At 37.6% G+C, this 21,581-nt stretch overlaps 1 protein-coding gene across 1 annotated transcript in view; it reads left to right on the top strand.

Moving 5' to 3' along the window:
- The first annotated feature begins 2,074 nt into the window (after positions 1 to 2,074).
- The window catches only part of LOC127934197 (signal-induced proliferation-associated 1-like protein 3), a 70,278-nt gene continuing 50,771 nt past the window's right edge, over positions 2,075 to 21,581 (top strand). Inside the window, exon 1 of the mRNA XM_052531420.1 lies at positions 2,075 to 2,294. The gene's annotated coding sequence lies outside the window, so the exon portion shown is untranslated. The remainder of the gene's footprint in view (positions 2,295 to 21,581) is intronic.

Genomic DNA, 21,581 nt, shown 5'->3' with positions numbered 1-21,581 from the left:
GGAAATGTTTCACCATATCAGCTTATATGAATGATTTCTAAAGGATCGTGTGAAAATGTCTGGAGTAATTGCTGCTGAAAATTCAGATTAGCCATCACCAGAATATGTATGTACATCATTTCAGTCTCACACAATTGATGATAATAAACACAGCCATGCTAGATCATACTTACATTTAAATTCAGTTTCACTTTCACCCTTAATTACATACAATTACATATTTATATTAATTGGAAGACCTCTTTTATTACCCTGAAGCATAAAATGATGATTTTATGGTGGAATGATGGGTTTAATTCAGTCACTTGCTCTTCTTGAAACTCTGTACATTCGGATCTCTAATTTATCATTAGGTAAAGATGTACACTTTATCATTTTTATTGTCATATATTCAGGTAGATGGAAATAGAGTTCAGTGAAACGGCAGACCCTGCACAACATGTACAATATGGAGAACAGCTTTGCTCCATTAGGTCATACTGCCCCCTGGTGAGATTCTGGATCACTTCAATGGCTTCAGCTTTTCTTTTTGGCTTCTTGTAGTCATGCCATAAGGTCCTGTTCTCTAGTACACATTCTGTCTGTTATCCGGCTAAGTTGATTTTGGTTGAGCTTTTCAGAATAGAGCACAGAAGATCCCAGTCCCATTTACCTGCTCTTAAAAACCTGTTTAAACGTTTAATACCTGTTGCATGTCGGTGAATATTGACATCACACATTGCTCTTTTGTGTTTTCATGGAGATGCAAATTCACTGGGCCATTTTAAATATTTTTTGCTTATGGAAATTCACACACATTTTTAAGGCTGGCACATTTAAAAGTGCATCTCAATTTAAATGGTTTCTGATCATGCACTTTTTGTGTGTGTCAGAATCCACAAATACAGGTCCTTTTTTTTCAAAGCATCAGGACACTTTTTGTTGAGAGACCTATGTTTTTTTTTTAACTATTATCAAAACTATAGTACAAAACTAGCTTGTTTAAAAACATGCTGCACAACAAATCTTAGTTTTTTTTTAATCTATCTTTTTGATTAATAACATTTACAACAGGGTAAGGACATAGGGCAGCCTAAACAACCTAGCTAAATGTACAAAGATCAAAAACATTATTTGCCAAGTTACAAGCTGCAAAGAATTTACATAAATGTTGTTAAAAATCTGTTAACAAATATTAATATATAAAATAAATAAAAACAATTAAAAGTATATAAATAAATAGGCTGATGACAGATGACAAATGAGGAGTTTCAAAGTATTCTAATAAAGGTCCAGTATTATTGTAATAGAAGAGGGTGTCATGTGTATTGTTACAAGAGTGACCACAAGGGTGTGCTATGTACTACTCAAAAAATCTAATCTGAGTTGTGCTATAGATAGACGTGGTATCTAAATTTGTGACATACCATAGAGCCCCCCTTCCTCCACCACCCCCTAAAAAAAAAGATTTTCTTTGCAAGCGAAAAATCCTCTGTTGCACGTACCATGTGTGTGCGCTGGTTGCAGAAATGCTTTGAAATCCCAGAAAAAATGTGACACTGCAGTCTGACGTCATGCAATCGCATCATATCACATTTATTTGAATGGAAATTGTGCTCATTGTGCTGCACAGTACAATGCGCAGTAAAGTCATCTACACATTTAAATTACATTATATTCACTGCAGTAGTTAATGCGTTGTATTAGCTGTTTGGATGCCAGTGGCTTTAGTATTGTAACCATATGACAGATGGTTATGAAATATGGAAATGAAAAGGAAAATGTACCATATAGGTTTTTCTATTATTCTAACAGAAATCTTATATTTATAATGCAAAGAGGAGGAGTTTAAATCCCAATTTTACATATTTCCAGACATTCGTTTTTATTTTGCCTCTCTATCAAAAAGAAAAACTCAGGAAGATTTTAAGTTATTTTATTTGTATTTATACCGTCTGTAAAGCTGTGAATTAAATGATAAAACTATAGTATATCATTGTCCACGTTACATTGCGGAATTCGCTCTCTTTCATACATTACTACGGACACTTGTGAATGCATCAGCGCGCATGCGCAGTGCCGTGTGTGCGCGCGTGTGTGTGAGCGCGCAGCAGCCGGGCGTCGTGGTTTCGGTTGGCTGGGAGGAAGAGGAATAACGAATGTGGAGCCAAGAAGAATTCCTCGTTGGCGAACGACTCTGGGGCGAGGAGCAACAATATCCACAGGATTTCTGAAACGTTTTTACGGACTACACATGTCTCCATAGGGAACATTTAGGGAAGTTTTCCCCTTCACGCCTTCCCGGGTCGGATAAGGTAAGAGACGTTTACCGGGGATAATTAATTTTTACAATAAGGTTTAAATCAACAGTGCGAAGTGGCGAGTACAACTCGGAAGCCTTTGGACAGGTTTCAGATTTGTCATGTTTCGTTATAACATACACGAAGACATACTGGGAAAAGGTGGAATTTATGAATCAAAGTACTGGTCATTACGCAGGATATGGGCTCAATGTATATTTTCATTAAGTGAAAAACGTTAGCAAATATATACGCTTCAGTCTTTCCTGATCAGTAAGCGCGCATGCGTCAGCACTGTAGTTTTTACTCACCTGAACTAAGGCCTTGCAGCAATAGTGAGACTAAACGTTTCACACAATAGAAGATTGCTGCTTTCTCGTAAAGTTTCAGCACATGGAGAATCCTTGGAAAACCCAGTGGAAATGCTGCTAGGCAATATATATATATATATATATGTCTACAAATGTTGTTTTTTTTGTAGCATGAATTACCTATTTCGTGTGAGTTGTAAGTTTTTTGTTAGTTTGTTTTTTTACATTTTTCATTATCTGGATATATACATTATGTATCATTGGTAATAGCGGAAGCCTTTTGAAATTTAAAAGTCTGAAATTTAATCTTCGCAGTCTTAATAACAGCAGGTGGTTTATGTGTTGTTTTTGGATTAAATTAATAGATCATCCACATTATTATTCTGTAATAATTAAAGAGCCAGTAAGATGAAAATTCTAAGCTTCCCATCACTGTTTATAAGTCCTTGTACATTAGGTTTAAATCCATCCAAGGTTAAAAAAACATTGTCATTTTGTCAAAATATCATTTTAAAATTACCTCAATTCTCAGAGATCCCCAAACGGTTCGCGTGAAGCTGTTCAAAAGATTCAGTTTTCTTAAAACCCACCTTTCGGTAGCATACTGTGTTCTGATTGGTTAACTAACATAGTCAGGTTTGATTGGTTGTTCCGCACACACCTCCATGGTAAACAATGCGTTAGCATCTGTTTGGGGTGAATTATGCCTTATTCCTCTCACCGCGAAGCAAACTGTAAAATAAAAAACGTGAACAGTCTCGCTGCCATTTCTTCTGTATGGGTGTATTCAAGCCTCGCGCTTCAGTTTGAATCTGAATAGCGCGTTCAGCGCAGGGGCGTAGTCACATTAGATATAACGAAGGGAGACAAGAAAAACAGACATCGCGTTGTTTTCATATGGATTACTTTATCACAGAATATCTGTTTTCGGCAGCAATTTAAAGTAGTTTTAAAGTAGACATGTCAAGCTTTCTATAGATATCTCTCTCATGTCTCTTCCTTGAGTATTCACGGAGTTACACTTCATTTTAATGAGTGTTTGTACATGACGATCAGCGCAGCACACATACTGATAAGACGCTCGGGAGAAAACAGACACATAACTTCATAATCATACTTCGCGTTGTGATTCGGAGATGCTCGTTGTTCTAAATAAAGCTGGTAATGAACCCTCTTTTATGGCCAAACGCTTTGAAAATCCCGCTGTACTCACCGAGATTAGAAAAGCAGTCATCAGTGAAATGTTGTGAACACAACAAAAGGGATTCTTTGTACTGCTCTGTTATTGTGGTAAAAATGAATTTTAGCCATTGGTTCTTCTGATCTCATTCTTTGGCAGTGAAAATAAAACAAACTTGCCTTTACAATTAAAAACACTGTCTCCTTGACATGATGCTATCACACCAACCAGAGCGTCTGTGTGGGGGGTGAGGCAGGTCAGAGTTTTGTTTCTCCCGAGACGGTAGGCGGAGATTATTATGCAAAGTGTTTCTAGTGACGTACATAGAGATGGGCAAAAGATTTGAAATCTATAACGACTCGTTTCAGCGATTCAGAGTCGACTCCTTACTTTAGAAGCCAATAACTTTATAAATTGTGTACTTTTTGGTTTAATTATTTGCACATTGTTTACACTGGTGGACAGCTACATCATACACTGTAATACAGGTAATTTTTGATTTCCCATCTGTGTGGCTCTTAAATTTACTATTATCTTGTTACAAACCTGTTTGACAGTGTTTTTATTATTATTATTATTATTATTATGGAATACAAAAGTTGTAGAATAATTTCTTCAGTCATTTGCTTTAATCCTGTGAAGCCATATGTAAAATATTGATCAGTCACAATCTAATTATTTTTTAAAAGGAACAGTTTATTCACTTTTAATTCTAAACAACAAAAACAACAACATTTGGTCTGCTCGTGTTTTATTTTATTATTATTTTTTTTAACCATGTTCGATGCCTTAGAACATTCTGATAGCTTGTAGTGTAAATCAACGGGATATTTACAGCAAAGCAGACATAAAATGCATATGAACATCAGCTGTCATTCTTTATCACCCAATAAAATGTAAAAAGATAATATTGAATTGCTTAGTTTTATGATCAAAGTAGTTTTAACTTCGGAGGCCAAAACATGTAATGCCATGCAATGAAATGACAACGGAGTATAAATAAACATTAAAAAAAAAAAGTTTTTAAATCATATTTGATAGTTTTTAATGTGACCCCCCCCCCCCCAAGAATCTTGTTGAAATGTATTAAATATGATTCATTAGGCTTCATAGGGTTAACATTTTTACTTAGTCATATAGGTTTGTATCAACAGGGTGCGAGTAAATTGATATCATTTATGTAGTAATTTTCATTTTTGGATGAACTGTCCCTTTAAGGGCTTTGTTATGAATATTATTAACTCCACTGCAGGTCATGCACTGATGTGGAGCTGTATAATTAAAAATCAGCATATGTTTTAGGGGAAGTCAGACGGCATAGCCAGCGCACACACCACGCCACCACATTAAACAATATAAAATTAGAGAACCAGACTGCCGTGCCTGGAATTTAGAGGTTTTATTTTAGTAACTTCCTCTCTGAGGCTAATTCAATCACATGAATGTATCTGATACCAGTCATACTTGCCAAATTCAGTTCTCATGGTCTGTGTGTCAGAGAACAGTGAGGGACTTTTTTCTGGACAGTCACAGATGTGGACATCAGTCACTGCCGCCGTTGACACAAAAACTGTCCTAAACTTGGAGCTGATTCTTCTTTAAGGTAATAACGCAAGACAAAATGTGTTTTTGTGAAGAAGCTGAATGCTGTTGTAAATCTCAGTAACTGCGTCCATGTGTAAGGCTGAACTGTAGTTGTCTGTAACGTGCACTGGAAAGTAGCAGCGTATCTGTGTGTGGAGGAATAGCTGGAGTTCTTGGGGATTCTTAAGTTCTTTTTCCATCAGCCAACCAGAAAAGCCACTTAAACTCACAAGCACTGCCTTTTGCAGTCTGCTGGTAAGTTATTGATAGGTTGAGGGTTTTGAATAGACAAACTCAGCTGAGAGTTGGCCTGGATTGTCTGAGGGATTTGCATTTTGTCATTTGAGTCCTTGTAGGTCTTTTTAAGACTGTGGTTGCAAATACAAAACAGATTGTTTGTAAGTGTCTCGTTGTTATCAGGTGAAGAGAGAAATGAACAACTCGTGGGCTAAGAAACGTCTTTTAAAGCTCTAAGGATACATCATTCTGAAAAATGTTTGAGCGACATTGAGGTCAAGTAATTTAAACCATAAATGGTTTATTTCATGTAGGGCAAGAGTGAGTTATGAATGTTATATCTTTATCATCACATTGCACTACATACCTTTCATATTGGTCAACAGTGTAGTCAGATAAAATGGTTTTTAAGAATTTCTAAATGGAAAGTCATTTTGTGAGTCATTTAATTGGGTTGGACATGCTGTAAATGACCAGTATGAGCAACAAAAGTGGAAAAGTGTAAAACTGACATGTAATAACTGCATACTAATGTCATCACAGAGTTTATATTCTCTCTGGGTTACATTCTCGGGTAGGTTATTAGTGTCACTGACATTACTACCTGCTTCCATGGCATCCTTTAACTGGGCCAGAAATATCCCTAAAGCTGCTCAATTTTCTTATTTCTCTGACTCTCTCTGCTCTCTGCTCTCTCTTTCTGCCTGTTTGGCCAGAGTAAATATAGCCTGTTTGTTTTTTTTTGCTAGAGGATAAACACAGATGTCGAATCGGACTGTTTGTCACTGCAGACTCACCCCAACAGTTTCTCTTCGAGATATAGAAAATGACAGAAAACGAATAATAGTCACTCAGAAAATGCACGATAATATCTTAAATAAATCATCAGGAAAAGCTTAATGTGATTAGGTCTGACTGTATCATTATAGTTTGCCCGGCATTTGTCAAGTCCGAGTTAATAGAGTAACTTTGAAGAGTTTAATCACTGTAATAGTGTGCAAGGTAGTTAAATATTGCATTAGTAATCGCACATTAACTAGGAAGCTATTTGCATCGTTAAGAGAAAACTGGCCTTTCCGCTTGTTTTGCTCACTTATATTGAGCACTAAAACTGACAGCACTGTAATATGATATGGTACAGGGTAGCATAGGTTTTATTTGTGTGATTGTACAGCTTCTCAACCGAAAGGCAACTAGTGGTACTGTGTCATGACTTATTGACATGTCTTTTCTTGAGAAGGTGTCATTTGTGAGAACGATTTCCACACCGTGTCAGTCGAAGTCAGCAGGCTGCCATGCTGTTTTTACACCTGTTTCAGTTCAGCCTCTCCACCTGCTCCGCTCCAGAACCAGAGAGACCTGATTGACGAGAGATCCCACAGAGTCGAGGGAGTTTGAGCGCAGAACAAAACACGTCTTTGATATTGCCCCCCCCCACCCCATTTAGAAACAAGTCACATTCATAACAGAAAGCTGAAACCTAAATCTGTCATGCATTCCTGAAGTGAAATCTAGGGTAAAGTTTAAAAACAAAATAAAACGGGGGAAAAATAATGCAATCCATGTAGGAATTTTGTCTGGACTGTCGCATAATATGTGTGACATTTTTCATTGGTAGAGTTTGTTTATGTATTTAAAAAATATTGGGATGCACTGATAGAAGAATACATTTAATGGTGGCTTTAATCAGTGTGATTAGATTACCTATATTATAAATGTACACGTTGGATTTTTTTATTCTTGTTTAATAATAATAATAAGAAGACACAAGTTGGCAATTTATGCTATTTATAATTAATAATTGAGTTTTTTTTTTGGGGTGGGGGGGGTTAAAGAAAAGGAGTGAATGGATTTTTGTCATTGTAGGGTGGTTGTGTTCACACTGCTAAGACACTTTTATATGCAAACACCATCTAAAAGTAAATTTGGCATCCGGTGTCCCCTTAAAATGTAGTACAGATTTATAATGTCTGCATTTGTTGGTTATCAGACATGATATGTTATTGGCCATAATTTCCATATCAGTGCATTTTCAGATACCGTAGAAAAGAAAAAGCTTCGCTTATTGAGTTAGAGGAAATATATTTGACAGAGAAACCCTGAATCCCTAATAAAAATGTTTTTCTATGTGCTGTAATAGTAAAGAAAAGCTTTTAAATGTCTTAGATGTCTTCTGATTTCTTAAACATCTCGCCTGGAACCATTGTTGGATGTGGGAGTGCTTGGGAGATCTGAGAAGGAAATTGACTTTACCAGTAAGTGTCTCAAAAGGGAAAAGGCTCTTTGTTTTATAGAGGATCTCCATTAAATGAATGACACCAGATGTTTCTGACCCACACAGTTGTGGAAGAAAGCCATTCATTGTCCCAGGAGAACTCCTTGTTCACAACTTTCTGTTCTTAAGGAATTTCCTATTGATCTGGACGAGCAATTTATTCCTCTCTCTCTGGAGAGACGGAGAGGAAGAGAGACATCGAGAGGAAACTGTCAGAGCCAGCAGGGGATCCTCGAGAGCATGTCAGCGGATACGAGGGAGGAAGTGTTGATGAATGGACGCAGACTGTCTCGAATGTGTCCGGTGCCGTTTCTTCTAACACTTCCTGCAGTCTTAAACCAAACACACTTTCTGACTGAGATGCAGACTTTATAGACCCCATCAAGTGGGCCGTTTTGTTGCATCTTCCTCCATCTGCCTCTTATTGAGGGAAGTGTGGTAGTTGGTTGTGCGTCATGCTGGTTCTTTCTTGTGCACCGTTGAAGAGGAGGGGACCTCGGACAGGAAATGAGGGAGAAGCAAGGAGATGACAGGCCCATGAATCACCCCCACTTTGAGGAGACGGGTCACATCAAACACACACAGTACGTTAAAATGCCTCATGTTGCCTAAGCGAACATCAGAGGAAACGCTTTCACTCCCATGTAATCTGACTCATTCATATATTGCCAAGAATTCAGTCCACTTTAAGAATTCAATGCTTTTATGAAGTGAAACCTGCACTGTTTAAAATCAGGTTACTACTTTACCAAAACTACTGTTTAATTGACTACATTTTACAATGCTATTTTAGTCTCTCTACTTTAAAATGACAGTTATAATTCTGAATGTGTTTAGTATGTTCTTTGTGATTATTAGTTAAATTTACCAGCAATTTATGTGTGAAAATTGTTCCAAAGTAAATCCTAAACCAATTGTTTTTGCATTTCAGTTTTTCATGCTACCACCAATAGGTATTTCTTTGCCGTAAAATATACATTTAAGTTACTAATATATATACTAGGGTTAAATAAAGTACAAAGGTATACTGCCCCAGCGGCAGCTTTTTGACCTTGTTTTTTGTTTTTTAAAGTGTCCTGTTTCTGACAAGTGTCCAGGGTTTAGTTTTAAATTCGAGTAAGATTCTTTTGAGCTTCTTTAAACAGTTGTGTTGTGAATATTTCTTTTTCTCAGAAAGCTCTCACTTGCCTCCTTCGAGAGCCCTGATGTGGTCAGAGCTCGAGGGCCGCACTATTTTATCCGCTCTGTGTAGTCTGCACACACCCACACACATGTGCCTACACTCGTTTAAGTAGCCTACACATTCCTGCATTCACTCGGTCTTTGGCCTGCAATACCTTTCATATTTTGACATCATTTTTATAGAGGTGTTACACAGTATAGCTATATCAGTGATGGTTTATTTGGTGACTTCTCTCTAATCTGTTAAATTGTGGTCAGATATTGTAATGCTTTCTTGATTAGTCTGTCCCGTATCATTATCCAGTGATTTAGTGTTTGGGCTCCGATCCAGAGATCCGATGACTACCTGCTTAATGTTCAGTGTTGAAGGATACTTTCCTGTTGCCAACATTTCCTCATACTCTATTCTACATTTCGTAACAATGTAATTGTCTTTTCTGTCACTTTTGATCAATTTAATGTGTCCTTGCTGAATACAACTGTTACTTTCTTTGGAAATCTTATTGACTGCACACTTTTAAATGCTTTATGTACATTAATATATGACTGGAACAATAGCTCAAGTGATAATTTGTCTGTGTAAAATCTGAACAATTTGAAGTCACACTCACAGACCTAGATAATGCGATTGCAGATCGGCTTCGTCAAGCATGTATACTCATTATCACACTACAGTTTGCCTCAGTGGGTGCATTTAACCCTTCAAATGTTCAATTATACTATTATATATACTTGGACAGACAGGTGAAGAAGACTGTAGCCCAACTGTGCAAAAACCTGCTATAACTGCATGTTAAAGTACATGTGTTGTAAGCCATTGTGGAGAGATTTACCTGTTCATAAGTTCCTGATTAAGCTCTAGCTTGAAGTGTTCATGCCCACAGTGACCATATAAACTGAATTATGGCCTGTGGGTGAGTGTTTCTCAAATTTGAGAAGGATAACTCATACTGACGCTGCTTCCAGGACCACTTCAAAGATGTTAACGTTGGCGTACTTAACAGTACCTTGCCTCATGCAACCCTTAGAAATGGTTGCTCACAACGAGATGTTTCTGCAGAGCAGAGCTGCCCTCCTTCTGTCAGCACATGGATTGTGGCTCAGACAAAGCTGCAGATTGTCTCCAAAGAGCTGGAGTGCCAGGCTTGGGGTTAATACTGACGCTCGTGCCAGAAGTACCAAGGGCCTTGTCCTCTCTCCACTGTTAACGACTGGAATTTCTTGAAAGGAAGTTGTGTATGTGCTTTCACGTGTGCCCGTGCGATTGTGTGTGTAAGTCCTGCAACTGTACAGTCATTGTTTTTATTCTAATTGAGTTCAGCATGGAGTCATTCCCAGAATGCTATTTAGTAAGTTTTCATCGCATGCCTTTATCCATTACAAAATTCAATTTGGTGAAAGGGCAAGGAGTTTCATGATTTGGTACTGTTGCAGAAGTCATTGCGTGCAGACTGAGTGTCACAGATCATCTATAAGCCGGCCCACAAAGAATGTCCGCAGTTTTCCACACAATTCAAATGCCTGAAGTTCAGGTTCTAAACTCAAATAGTTTTGCACTCAGCTAGTTACTTTTGATTTTGATTATTTGTTTAAGGATATCAGGAAGGTGTTCATCCACCTGTTATGTTTTGTAAAATCTGTTTTTATAACAACAATGACAAGTGAAAATTATTTACAGTCATAATTGTAATCTTTGGTATAACCAGGCATGACATACCGGTCAAACGTGTTTGATGTTTAATATAAACTCAAGGCACCTTTCCACTCTCTCTGCTGTTTGCAGATAGTTGTTCATTTTGCCCAAGTGACTGTCATTGTCTGTCAAGCATATTTCATTGGATTGTAATAATTGTACTTGTTTGAGAAATTTGCGTATTTGCTGATGCTAATTTAATTGTAGATAGGGATGCATGGAAATTACAATTCTGGGCCAAAACAGAAACCGAAAATTCTGGATGCACTTGACCGAAAACCAAAAAAATTACTTTTTTTTTTTACTAAATAGTTTAAATAATAAAATATTTTAAAGTCCCACAAAGCTATTATTTTCAGAGCATAGTGGGGAGCAGATTAGTGAACGGTGGACAGTAGCATTATTTCACTAGCGTCGCCCACAGTAGCGCTGTTGCAAACAGGAGCAAGTATTCTACATAGAAATTTCCTGTGGGCACATTATGCAATTCAATGGAATTGAATTGAGCAATTCAATGGAATGCACATTGACAGAGCGGATTATTGAGTGGGGTATCACACCGCGCAGTGACGGTGGCTAGACGTAGATTGATACCTGCAAGCTGAACACTGCTGGGCGGAGCGGCGCACCATATTTTGGCAGATTTTTTTGATTCTGCCCAAAAAAATTATGCCATTTTCGGCGACTGAAAATTCAGTGCGTTCCTAATTGTAAAATTAGCCAAAGAAGTTGGTGTGACAAAAGAAAAAAACAATCAACCCCTAGTGTCAGTCGCACAGAACTTTCAAAGTGGTCGTGAAGCAACCTTTATGCTCCTCTTATTCACCATTATAAAATAAATGTATCTGATCAACACAACTCTACAAAAAAAAAAAAAAAAAAAATTTTTATAATTTCTCTTAGAATACATCACATATGGTCAAGCCAAAAAAGTTAAATGCCACAAATATTTAAATGTGCCTGAAGCTTAAATTAGATCCAAAAATCTGCATATGCAAATGATTAGAACTCAGTTCCTGTAGTACTCTCCGTTGCAAATGAGCAAATTTCCAAAGGCTGCTTTAGCATATGTGGAGCGGATTTTTTCTCCAGTGAGATTAAAACCAAGCCACGGACAAAATCTCCCGTTGCTCGCTGCTGGTTAGACAATAAAGCTTTATGTTGTATGGCATTGTGTGCGGTTAGAAAAATGATGCAACTTGTATTTATCTCCAAATATTTAAGTCAGTGAGAGCAGATTTGAAAAGCTTTTTTACCAACTTATTTGTTTATCCCACCATGGGTTTTTGTCTTATGCTGTACAGCACAATGTCTGTGGGGAGTAGAAAGCTATTCGCCATCATTATCTGCCACACAAACACAGATGCTCGCTACGTAGAGTGAAATTAAAGAGTAATGACAGTTTGGTGTTGACTGTTGTGTTCCTGTATCTCAGGACAGTTACACTACACACCCCTGCAGAGAGAGAGAGAGACAGGGAAATGGCCTGTTTTCTCTGAAGAACAGTTGAGCTCTTATCATCGTGGGAGAGGTAGAGATGGACCGATTAGGGGTAAGAGATTGCCAGACCCTCAGACAGCGAGAGAAAAAGGAAAAAGTGAGGGAAGATCCAAAAGCAATGAAAGGATTAGGTGCACCTCTGTTTGGTTTTTGTGTGTCCTGATTCTGGTTCACACCATGATGACGTAGCTTTCAGATGACCGATTCCTGAGCTTTAGTCTGCTACTCTTTAGTGTATCTCTTTCTTTTCCTGTGTTGATTTTATCAGACTGACATAGTTACACGTTTTGGTCACACTAGCATAAAGAAATTCCCCTGAGAGGCTAGATTGTCTCGTAGTGATTCAGAGGACTTTGTGGGCTGTGTGAGAGCGAGAGATTGATAGGGGTTTTCTAAAACAAAGCAGCCTCTTTCTCATGAACGAGGTCGGGGTTATAAATTAGCCTGCGTGAGAGAGAGAGGCTTTGGCCACAGCCGTCGGCCGTGTTTTATTCTCCCACAGTCAACGAGGATGAGCCATCGTCACTTTTCCTCCCCTGTCCGCACGCTTTGAGCGATGCTGGGAATGTAAAGTGGGCTGAACTATGCCTTATGAATTCCTGCACAGATCAGCAGTATAAACATACACACGGTCACGCTCATGTAGGGGTGCGCCTTTCAACTGGTTCCCACGTCTCAATCTCCCAGGAATGTTACTAAGGCCTATGGTGAGTGTTTAGATGCTTCTTTTTGTGTGTTCTCTTTTCTTTACCTTTATTCCTCTTTAGTCCATTGGCAGCATCCGTTGCATCTTTACCAAATGAAATATAGAAACAAAGCACTGTTTTACTGTCACCCGGTGCTGAGATCTGTGGAAATGACAAAACGCTCGCTCAGATGGGATCTTTGAGTACACACCCTTTGAAAACACACATTAGAGAAGCAGTATGAGTTGAAACGGAGATAAGGCCTGTTTTATCACTGAAACTCCTGGCAAGAAACTTTATGACCTCATCGTCTTCATTGCGGGAGCCCCTATCAGCAGTTCAATAGTATCTGTCCTATGGCACCCTTGTTCCCCGTCGAGCACTGAGGTTGTTATCCGTTTCAGACTGCTGACCGGACTTGAGTTGCAATAAACTATTTTGCTCATGACTTTGGCATCCGAATAAGTTTCAGTTGCGTCTTACTAGGGCGCCACAATTATTTGAAATTAAATCGCAAACTCAATAAATCGCGATTTGGCCGAAGCTGCAATTGTCGTGCGTATCTTTCAGTGAAGCACGGTTCTGTGATCAGCAGTAAATATCCATCAAAAGGCCAGAGGGCACTCAAAGAAGAAATCATTAATCGCGGTAGCTGAATAAACAGAAGATTTACCTGCTTTCATTGAATAATCTAATAAGCACACGACTACGGCAATATGTTTTATCTTATTTTATCTGAGTTTTATCATTAGAATTTTCATCATAATAAAGTATATCTATAATGAAATGCTAATCGCCATAGCTTAGAATACAATTAAATATTGTGTGCCTTAATTATTCGGTTTAAGATGCCACATCAACATACAGAAGGATTTATTTCAAACACTCGACTGACGTTATAAATTGAGTTTGGAGAAAAACGTTATTAAATGGGGTATCTTCACATGCTCTCAGATGGGGCAGCATTTACTACACAGTGCCGTAGTTCACTGAGAAGATACGCTGTCATTATCGCGAACGATTTCGTCGATTTCATAATCCTACAATGGTATCATCTGCAGGCCTACTTCTTACAGTATGTATGACCTGATGACTGACAATTGAGACTACCAGTGTTATTTTAGCATTTGTTTATATACTATTATAGTATTTATTATAGTATTTCTATATTTTCAGATTTCAGTTTTATTAATTATTTTAATTGTATGTGCTTTTGTAACTTTTTTTTAAATATTTCTATTAAGATTTTACTTTTATTTTTAGTACTTCTGTAGCTTAATGATTTAATTTGTTAATTTAATTTGCTGTTCTTTTGAACTTTCTATTCATCAAATAAGTATTATTCGTTTTTTAATATTTTTTAGGGGATGCATGTTAAATATCGCCTGATATAAATATGATTGTAATTTGGCACAGCTTGTCAGTGAACAAGGGCTCTGTGTTGTAAATCAGACATGTGTAGAGATTTACCGCTGATTACAGAACCGGCATTACTGGCAAGATATTTATCGTGCATCCCTAATATTTTTTGTAAGGTAATAAGAAAGTAAAACAGAGAAACATAAGGAGAAGGCAATAGGAAGGAAGGGAGACAAAAAAAGTGGTGTGTGTGTGTGTGTGTGTGTGTGTGTGTGTGTGTGTGTTCCCACGTGGCTCCTAAAGTCACAAAGCTCTATTCTAGAGGGTAAGTGGAAAGACAGTTACTCAAAACTAACAACCTTTAAGTAACACAAACTGCCTCTCCAACTGAGCTTCCTCCAAATGTTTTCTATTCTCTGCAGCACACACTGATGGCTGTGTTCAGTCTTCAAACGCTCACTGTCATGGGTCTTCAGTGGTCATAAAGCTCCTTGCCTAGGTGCAGCTTCCTGGAAAATATAAACGTCATTAGCTTCTATTTTCCTGTTTTAGTGTTGCTCATTTCAAGTGTTTTAAATATACCTTTGCAATAAATACTATTCATACTAACAATTTATGATCATCTTAATTCAGCTTTGCTGAATATAAAACAATGTCTTTAAGAACAATCATACAGAGGCCAAACTTTTGAATGGTAGTGTACTTGACTGATGGTGCTACAAGCTACTTCAAAGAATAGTCCGCTGTACTGTGAAACTTTTTGCTAGCTCTCTTCCTCCTCTCCTCCTTCAAAACAAACATCACACACAGAACTGCAGCCACACCTTGTTGCTTTACATCTGTCCGTCAGTGCTGCTTTTGTTTGGAGGACTGAACCTACTGGAGTCCATTCACATCTGCCACAAAACTCCTGTTATGTCACGCTGGGTCCGGGAGAAAGAGGGACTCACAAGGGTCTTTGCTTTTAGGATCAAGTTCATATTCGAACACTGAACCACTGCAAGTAAAACAGTTGCAGGTGTAGTTCTGCTTCAGACACAGTCAGTCGTTAGTTTGCCTCGCCGTTGCGCTACCTGTCCCGCTCAGACTGTTTTCTAATGTGCGGCCTTGGCGGCTAACAATATAACACTGTGTTCTCATGTTACTGCTGTGCAGCGTGAGAAAGGGACGTTATGAGAAGTTTGCTGTAGACCTCAGCCAGAAGCAATTAAACTGTTTATGAAGCAATAACTGAAGTATTAGTTTTAGCCTTGCTATTTATTTTGTGATGCACACACTAATGTGCACTGTTGATTGAGTCCAGTGTCCACTCAGACAATCAAATACTGTATTAGAAGATTTGAAAAGCATATAGTGTTTTAAGCAAGGATGGACACACACAGGAAGTTGAGCTCACTCTCTGGACAGGCCTTTGCGCCTCTGTAGACTTGTCGCCTGGAGTGGCCTCGCACTGTGTGTACTAACTAGGTGCGACACACAAAGTGTCGAGCGTCACATATACTCCATGTTAATCTGAGTTTTGTTCTAATTGCTACCCTTGTGATGCATCAAGGTGCGCTCAAGGCAGGACTTAACCTTCAGCCTTCGTATCCTAGGCTCTTTTCCTAGTATGGAAGGTCGACTTTAAATGAGCCAATTAATTCCTGATGGAAGAGCAATATGCATAATTTCAAGAACACACACATATATTTGTGTGTGTGTGTGTGGGTGTGGGTGTGTGTGTATATATATATATATATATGTATATATGGGAGAATGAGCCTAATATTGTATGGACTATCGACAGAAATCTGCTTACGTCGATATCTCTGACTATCGTCGATACACTATTCTATTGTCTATCGGCACAACTCTAATACAAATACTGTTTTAGTGTGTGACACACACGCACAGACACACACGCACACACACACACACACACACACACATATTTACACACACATTATATATAAATATATATATTTCTTTACTGGCGCTTTTGATTAATGTGTCCTTAACAACATTTTTTTTATATATATAAATAAAACCTCACTGACCACACGCCGACTTTTAAACACTAGTGTATGTCAAATTACTATTAAAATGTGTTGTGAATGCCATTTCATGTTGCCCTCTTTCAGCTTGCTAACCAAGGCTGCATTTATCTGATCAAAAATATAGCAAGAATAGTTATATTTTGAAGTATTATTACGATCTAAAATACATTTTCAATTTTAGGTTTATAAATTAAATATATGACTTATCTCTAACAATAGAGACAGTCAAACGCTTTAATTGCACGGTCACTGAACTTTAAATGTAAAAATACAATAAATATCCTAGGCTTTGTTCAGACACGAAGCAATTTGTTGCATGTCTGACTAAAAAATCTTGCCACAGCATTTGTGCTAAAGATTGAGATATACAGTAATGCCGTGGACGATGTCTCATGCCCCTCATGAGTTCAGCACTTCACAGAGTCATGAGCATGTCGCAGTACACAAAAATGTCCAGTTTTCCATCATCTCTTTCCACAATGATAGCTACTCTCCTCTCATAACTAGTCATTACTATGGCAACCAAATAGATAGGCTACTGATTTTCTAAATGATAGGGTGTATAGTAATTTCTAAAGATTAGATTTTTTTACATTTGGTGCCGGATATGAAGAAAGTACATTTTAAAGCTTTGCCTTTAGTTATAAATTAGTTTGGGTCATTGATTAGGTTTTTGTTTAGCCAAAAAAGAAAAAAAAGAGGGGAAGAGGAATCATTCCAGCGGTGTGTAAAAACCACAACACCTGGGATCAAGGAAGTGAGCGAGCATGTGTGGATCTCATACGCCGTGATGTTTTCAGACCCCAGCCGCATTATAAAAGGGTCTTTGATGCAGACAGAGGCAGGGCAGAGCTTTAGGTGTGTGTGTGTGTGTGTGTGTGTGTGTGTGTGTGTGAGATTAGGAGGAAGAGGGTGTACTTTAACCCATTTAGTACTGGGCGTTTGCCAGATTTAGTAGCTTAGTCGACTAATCCCCTTCCGCTTGCCATTTTCTTACCAACAAGTGTCCATACTTGTGTGTTTGTGTGCATGTGTTTGTATACTTCTGAAGAGGGGATGTGAGAGAGCTGGGAACCGTGTTCACCTCCTCCATTGATTGTTTACTGGCTGTAAAACATGTTGACGGGTTCCCTGATGGGATTTGAAATGGACCTGTAAGTTTAACTGGACAGCTACTGACTCAGCTTTGGTTCTGTAATGTTCCCTGTATTTTCTCTACTTCTCTTTCTCTATTTTGTTTTAGTTTTGGAGCTACTGAGAGGATTTCCATTTTATTCTTAGCCACAGTAATAAAGTGCTTGTGCGGGTTAGGTTACATGAAATTTTTTAATAAAAACAGCAGTTTTATCAGTAAAAACAGCTATAGAGATGGTGTTTTTATGGTGAGTTGAGTTGAAACCCAAAAATGGGTCGCAGATTCTAATAGTCAAATAATTTAATATTCTAAATGTAAAAGGAGAGGAAATGAGAATGCACAGTTAAATATTGAAAAAGAACTAAATGGATGAAAACTGTGCCTATAATTGATATGTTATTGATATATATTATGCATCTCTATGATTAATATGTAATTTGTTCATTAATAATGATAAGAAATGTTTTTGAGCCCCATATCAGCATATAAAAATTATTTCTGAAGTATTATTTGACTCTGAAGACTAGAGTAATGGCTGCTGAAAATTCAGCTTCGCCATCATCATAATACATTGCACTTTATATATATATATATATATATATATATATATATATATATATATATATATATATATATATATATATATAACTGAATACAATGTATTGTTAAATACATATATTAATAAATGTAGGGTAATTTGTTTATTTTAAATTGCATTGATTCCTTACAGTATTACTGTTTTTGCTGTGTTTGATCAAATAAATCCATGGTGATCTTTGAAAGAGATTTCTTTGAAAACATGAAACTCTATAGAACTGTAGTGCAGTAATATTCATCATAATATTTGCAGCCCTGCATTAAACGGTGTTTCCATTTACTTTTTCTTGGCATTAAATTACCCTTTCAAGAAAGTCCCTATTTGTATGCTCACCATTCCCACTGTTCTTCTTCACAGTACTGTGTGTTAGACTAACCATGATTAAGAGAACTAATGTAATGTTGTGTTTTTTAATCTGGTTCCATCTGAACTTTAATGGCAGAGCTGCATTTGAAGTGGACTGGCGTGTTTGCGTCTGCTTGGCTCGCTGAAGGCTGGATGCTCTCTGTCTGAGCCGCGGCTCTGTCACGTTGCCTTACGGCTCAGCGCTGTAGAAACCGGGTCAAGTAACTCACTCTGTAGCTCTTCCTTTCTCTCCCCGTCCTTCCTCTTTCTCCTCCACCACCAGGGCAAAATGTCTGTGAATAATCTGAAGAGATTTATAATTAACCACAGATGAATCAGACAGAAATCAGAAGGAAAAAGCTTGTTGGCTGGATGAACTATTGGATGAAGTGATATTAAACATAGGATTTGTTCACTCAAAAATTAAAATTATCGTTGTCTACTCATCCAAAAACGCTACTTAGCTTTTTTCCCCAAGCCATTGTGATGAACAAGGACTGAAGCTGTAAAGCTTCAATAAGTACCGTGATGTACTTATTGAATTCACGGAATTTTGCAACCCTACATTTTGTCACATTTGTCTCTAGTTATGGGTGACACTTTGTTGTGGCTGCTCGTGATATGACTATTGTGTGCTTGAGAAAGTTGTCAGATCTGTAACAATCAACAAGCATACCTGTCAAACATTGAACACAGTGATGGAGCATCAGATGACTGTAATGACCATTTCTAACATAATAACAGGCATTTATGAACATTCCTCTTAAAGCTTCATGGCATGATCACCAGCTGGAATGCCCCTGATATCCACCAGAGGGCTCTCCATCTCATATTTCTGTCACCTGAGTTTTGGACTTCATTTCCCATAATCATTTGCCTGGACTCATCAGCACTCATTGTTTGCACCTGTGTCTCATTAGCATTGTTAGTTCACCCTATATAATCGTAGTTCTCATTGGCATTCATTGCATAGTCTTGTATGTGTTCACAACGGCATTTCTAAGCATTGTATCCTGGTCTCTCTTGTGTCTTGGTTCTTGACTTTTTGTCTGTTGATCTGGATTGCACTGTTTGCTTCATCCCTGAAATCTGTCGTTGTTTGAATTGCCCGTGTTATGACCATTGCCTGTTTTTGGATTACGTTTGTGGATTACTCCTTTAATAAATACTGTGTCTGGATTAGGGATGCATCGATCCAATACTCGGGATCGGTACCGACTACGATCCTGGCATTTTCTGTGGATTGGGTATCGGACAGACGAGACCGATCAAAATCTGATACAGTGTGTATGCTATTCTGTTATTTTTGAGCTCCACGAAAGGCACAAAAACACTATAAAGCACCAAAATGTTTTCAAGAACACATTTCAAGTGTTCTGAAGCTGTTCCAGAGTTCAATGTGAGGTACAGATTAATATTGAAGTTATTAAATTCAGTTCACATAAACTCTTCTTTCCGCTGCAGCTGTCTGTCATCCTCCATTCAGTGTTCAGACTGCATGTCGCGTTCGGGTACAATCAAAACATTGAGACTCTCTTCAAGAGCGCACAGTAACTGAGGTTTATAACTGATCAAAGAAAAGGCTAATTAAACTAATGCACAGATTTAATAGACTACTTATCGATATCTCTTCTTTTTGTACTAGTGATGTCTGGTTTGCGAACGAATCGTTTGATTTGCCTGGTTCTTCTTCACCAAATAGGACTGAATCGTTTGAACCGGTTCACGTCTCCAGTAAGCATTAATCCACAATTTATTTACATTTTTAACATGGCCAACACTCCCTCTGAGTCTAAATCAACAATTATCACGGAGTAATTCATTTACTCAAACAGTACAGTGAACTGTTGTGAAGAGAGAACTGAAGATGAACACGAGCCGGGCAGCTTTCTCTGTGGACTCGTAGGGCTGCGCAGCCTGCACACTGTGACTCCGTGTTGTTTCAAGCTCATCATTCTGCGCACAGGATGCCCATAAGCGCTCTGTTGCGCTCTATGTTGGCGCCTTCAGTATTATAAGATTTTCTGCAAAATCAAAAATCATTAATAGTCTTTCTTGTTCTGTCCTATCTATGATATGTTTCTGTCTTTATTACTGTGCTATAGATTTAAAAGAAACGTCTTTTAAATGTTTTACCAGATTTGAGACTTAATCACTTTTATTTGTAAATAAAATATCTCAATAGATTTGATAATTATTTTGCCCCCGTGATTTTTCTAGAATCTAGAGTATATTTTGCTGCTGAATTATCTACCAACCTAGTTTTTAATAATATTTTTGTAATCATTTATGATTATATATTTTTTAATTGTTATTTCTCTTTAAAATGAAGTTGTGTATATGTAGATTGCGATTGAAACAAAAGAATGATGATCAGGTCAACACAGAAAAGTATAGAAATGATATATTGAATAAAAAAAAGACTGGATCGGTATCGACAGATACTCAGAATTTTCAGTATCGGATCGGTTCGGAAAAATGGTATTGTTGCATCCCTAGTCTGGATCCTCAAACTTTATGTAGTTTGCAGTTGTGAATTTCATGACACTTCTGTACATTTTAAAAAGAAATGGCAGTCGTGTTTTGTAACAACGGTGTTATTTTAGTATAATTTATATAGTATTTAATAGTATTTTAAATTAGCTTTTTTATTTTCAAGTAAATTTGTGCTTTTTAATTTTTTTAGTAATTCAAAAAATAATTATAGTTTACCTAAAAAAGAAAATTTTCTACATTTATTCAGGCCATCTTAAGAAGTAGAGGAGTTTGTTTCCGGATCTGAACAGATTTGGAGAAATTTAGCTTGCACCACCAGTAGACTCTCTGCAGTGAAGGGATGCCGTCAGAATGAGAGTCCAAACACCTGAAAAAACAAGTAAACATATATCCTAATGTCTTTCCCCTGTTTTTATTTAACATCAGAATCCAAGTCAAAAATGTTTAAATCTGTTCTTAACAGTTTTCACAAGTAATCAGTGCGTAATCTGTGCATATTTCTCTCCTGATACAGACGAGATGACTTTTTCATGGGAGAAAGCAATGTTATGGATAGAGGACATGCATTTTAGCTGGAAGCAATGGTTTGATGTAAAAAAAATTCTTAATATAAAATGTGTTCGATCTGTTTCATTTTGACGGCACCCATTCACTGCCCTTCGGGATCCATTGGTGAGCAAGTGAT

This window comes from Carassius gibelio, chromosome A18 (genome assembly GCF_023724105.1).
Source record: "Carassius gibelio isolate Cgi1373 ecotype wild population from Czech Republic chromosome A18, carGib1.2-hapl.c, whole genome shotgun sequence".
NCBI classification, from domain to species: domain Eukaryota; kingdom Metazoa; phylum Chordata; class Actinopteri; order Cypriniformes; family Cyprinidae; genus Carassius; species Carassius gibelio.
This window is presented reverse-complemented; position numbering and strand designations above follow the sequence as displayed.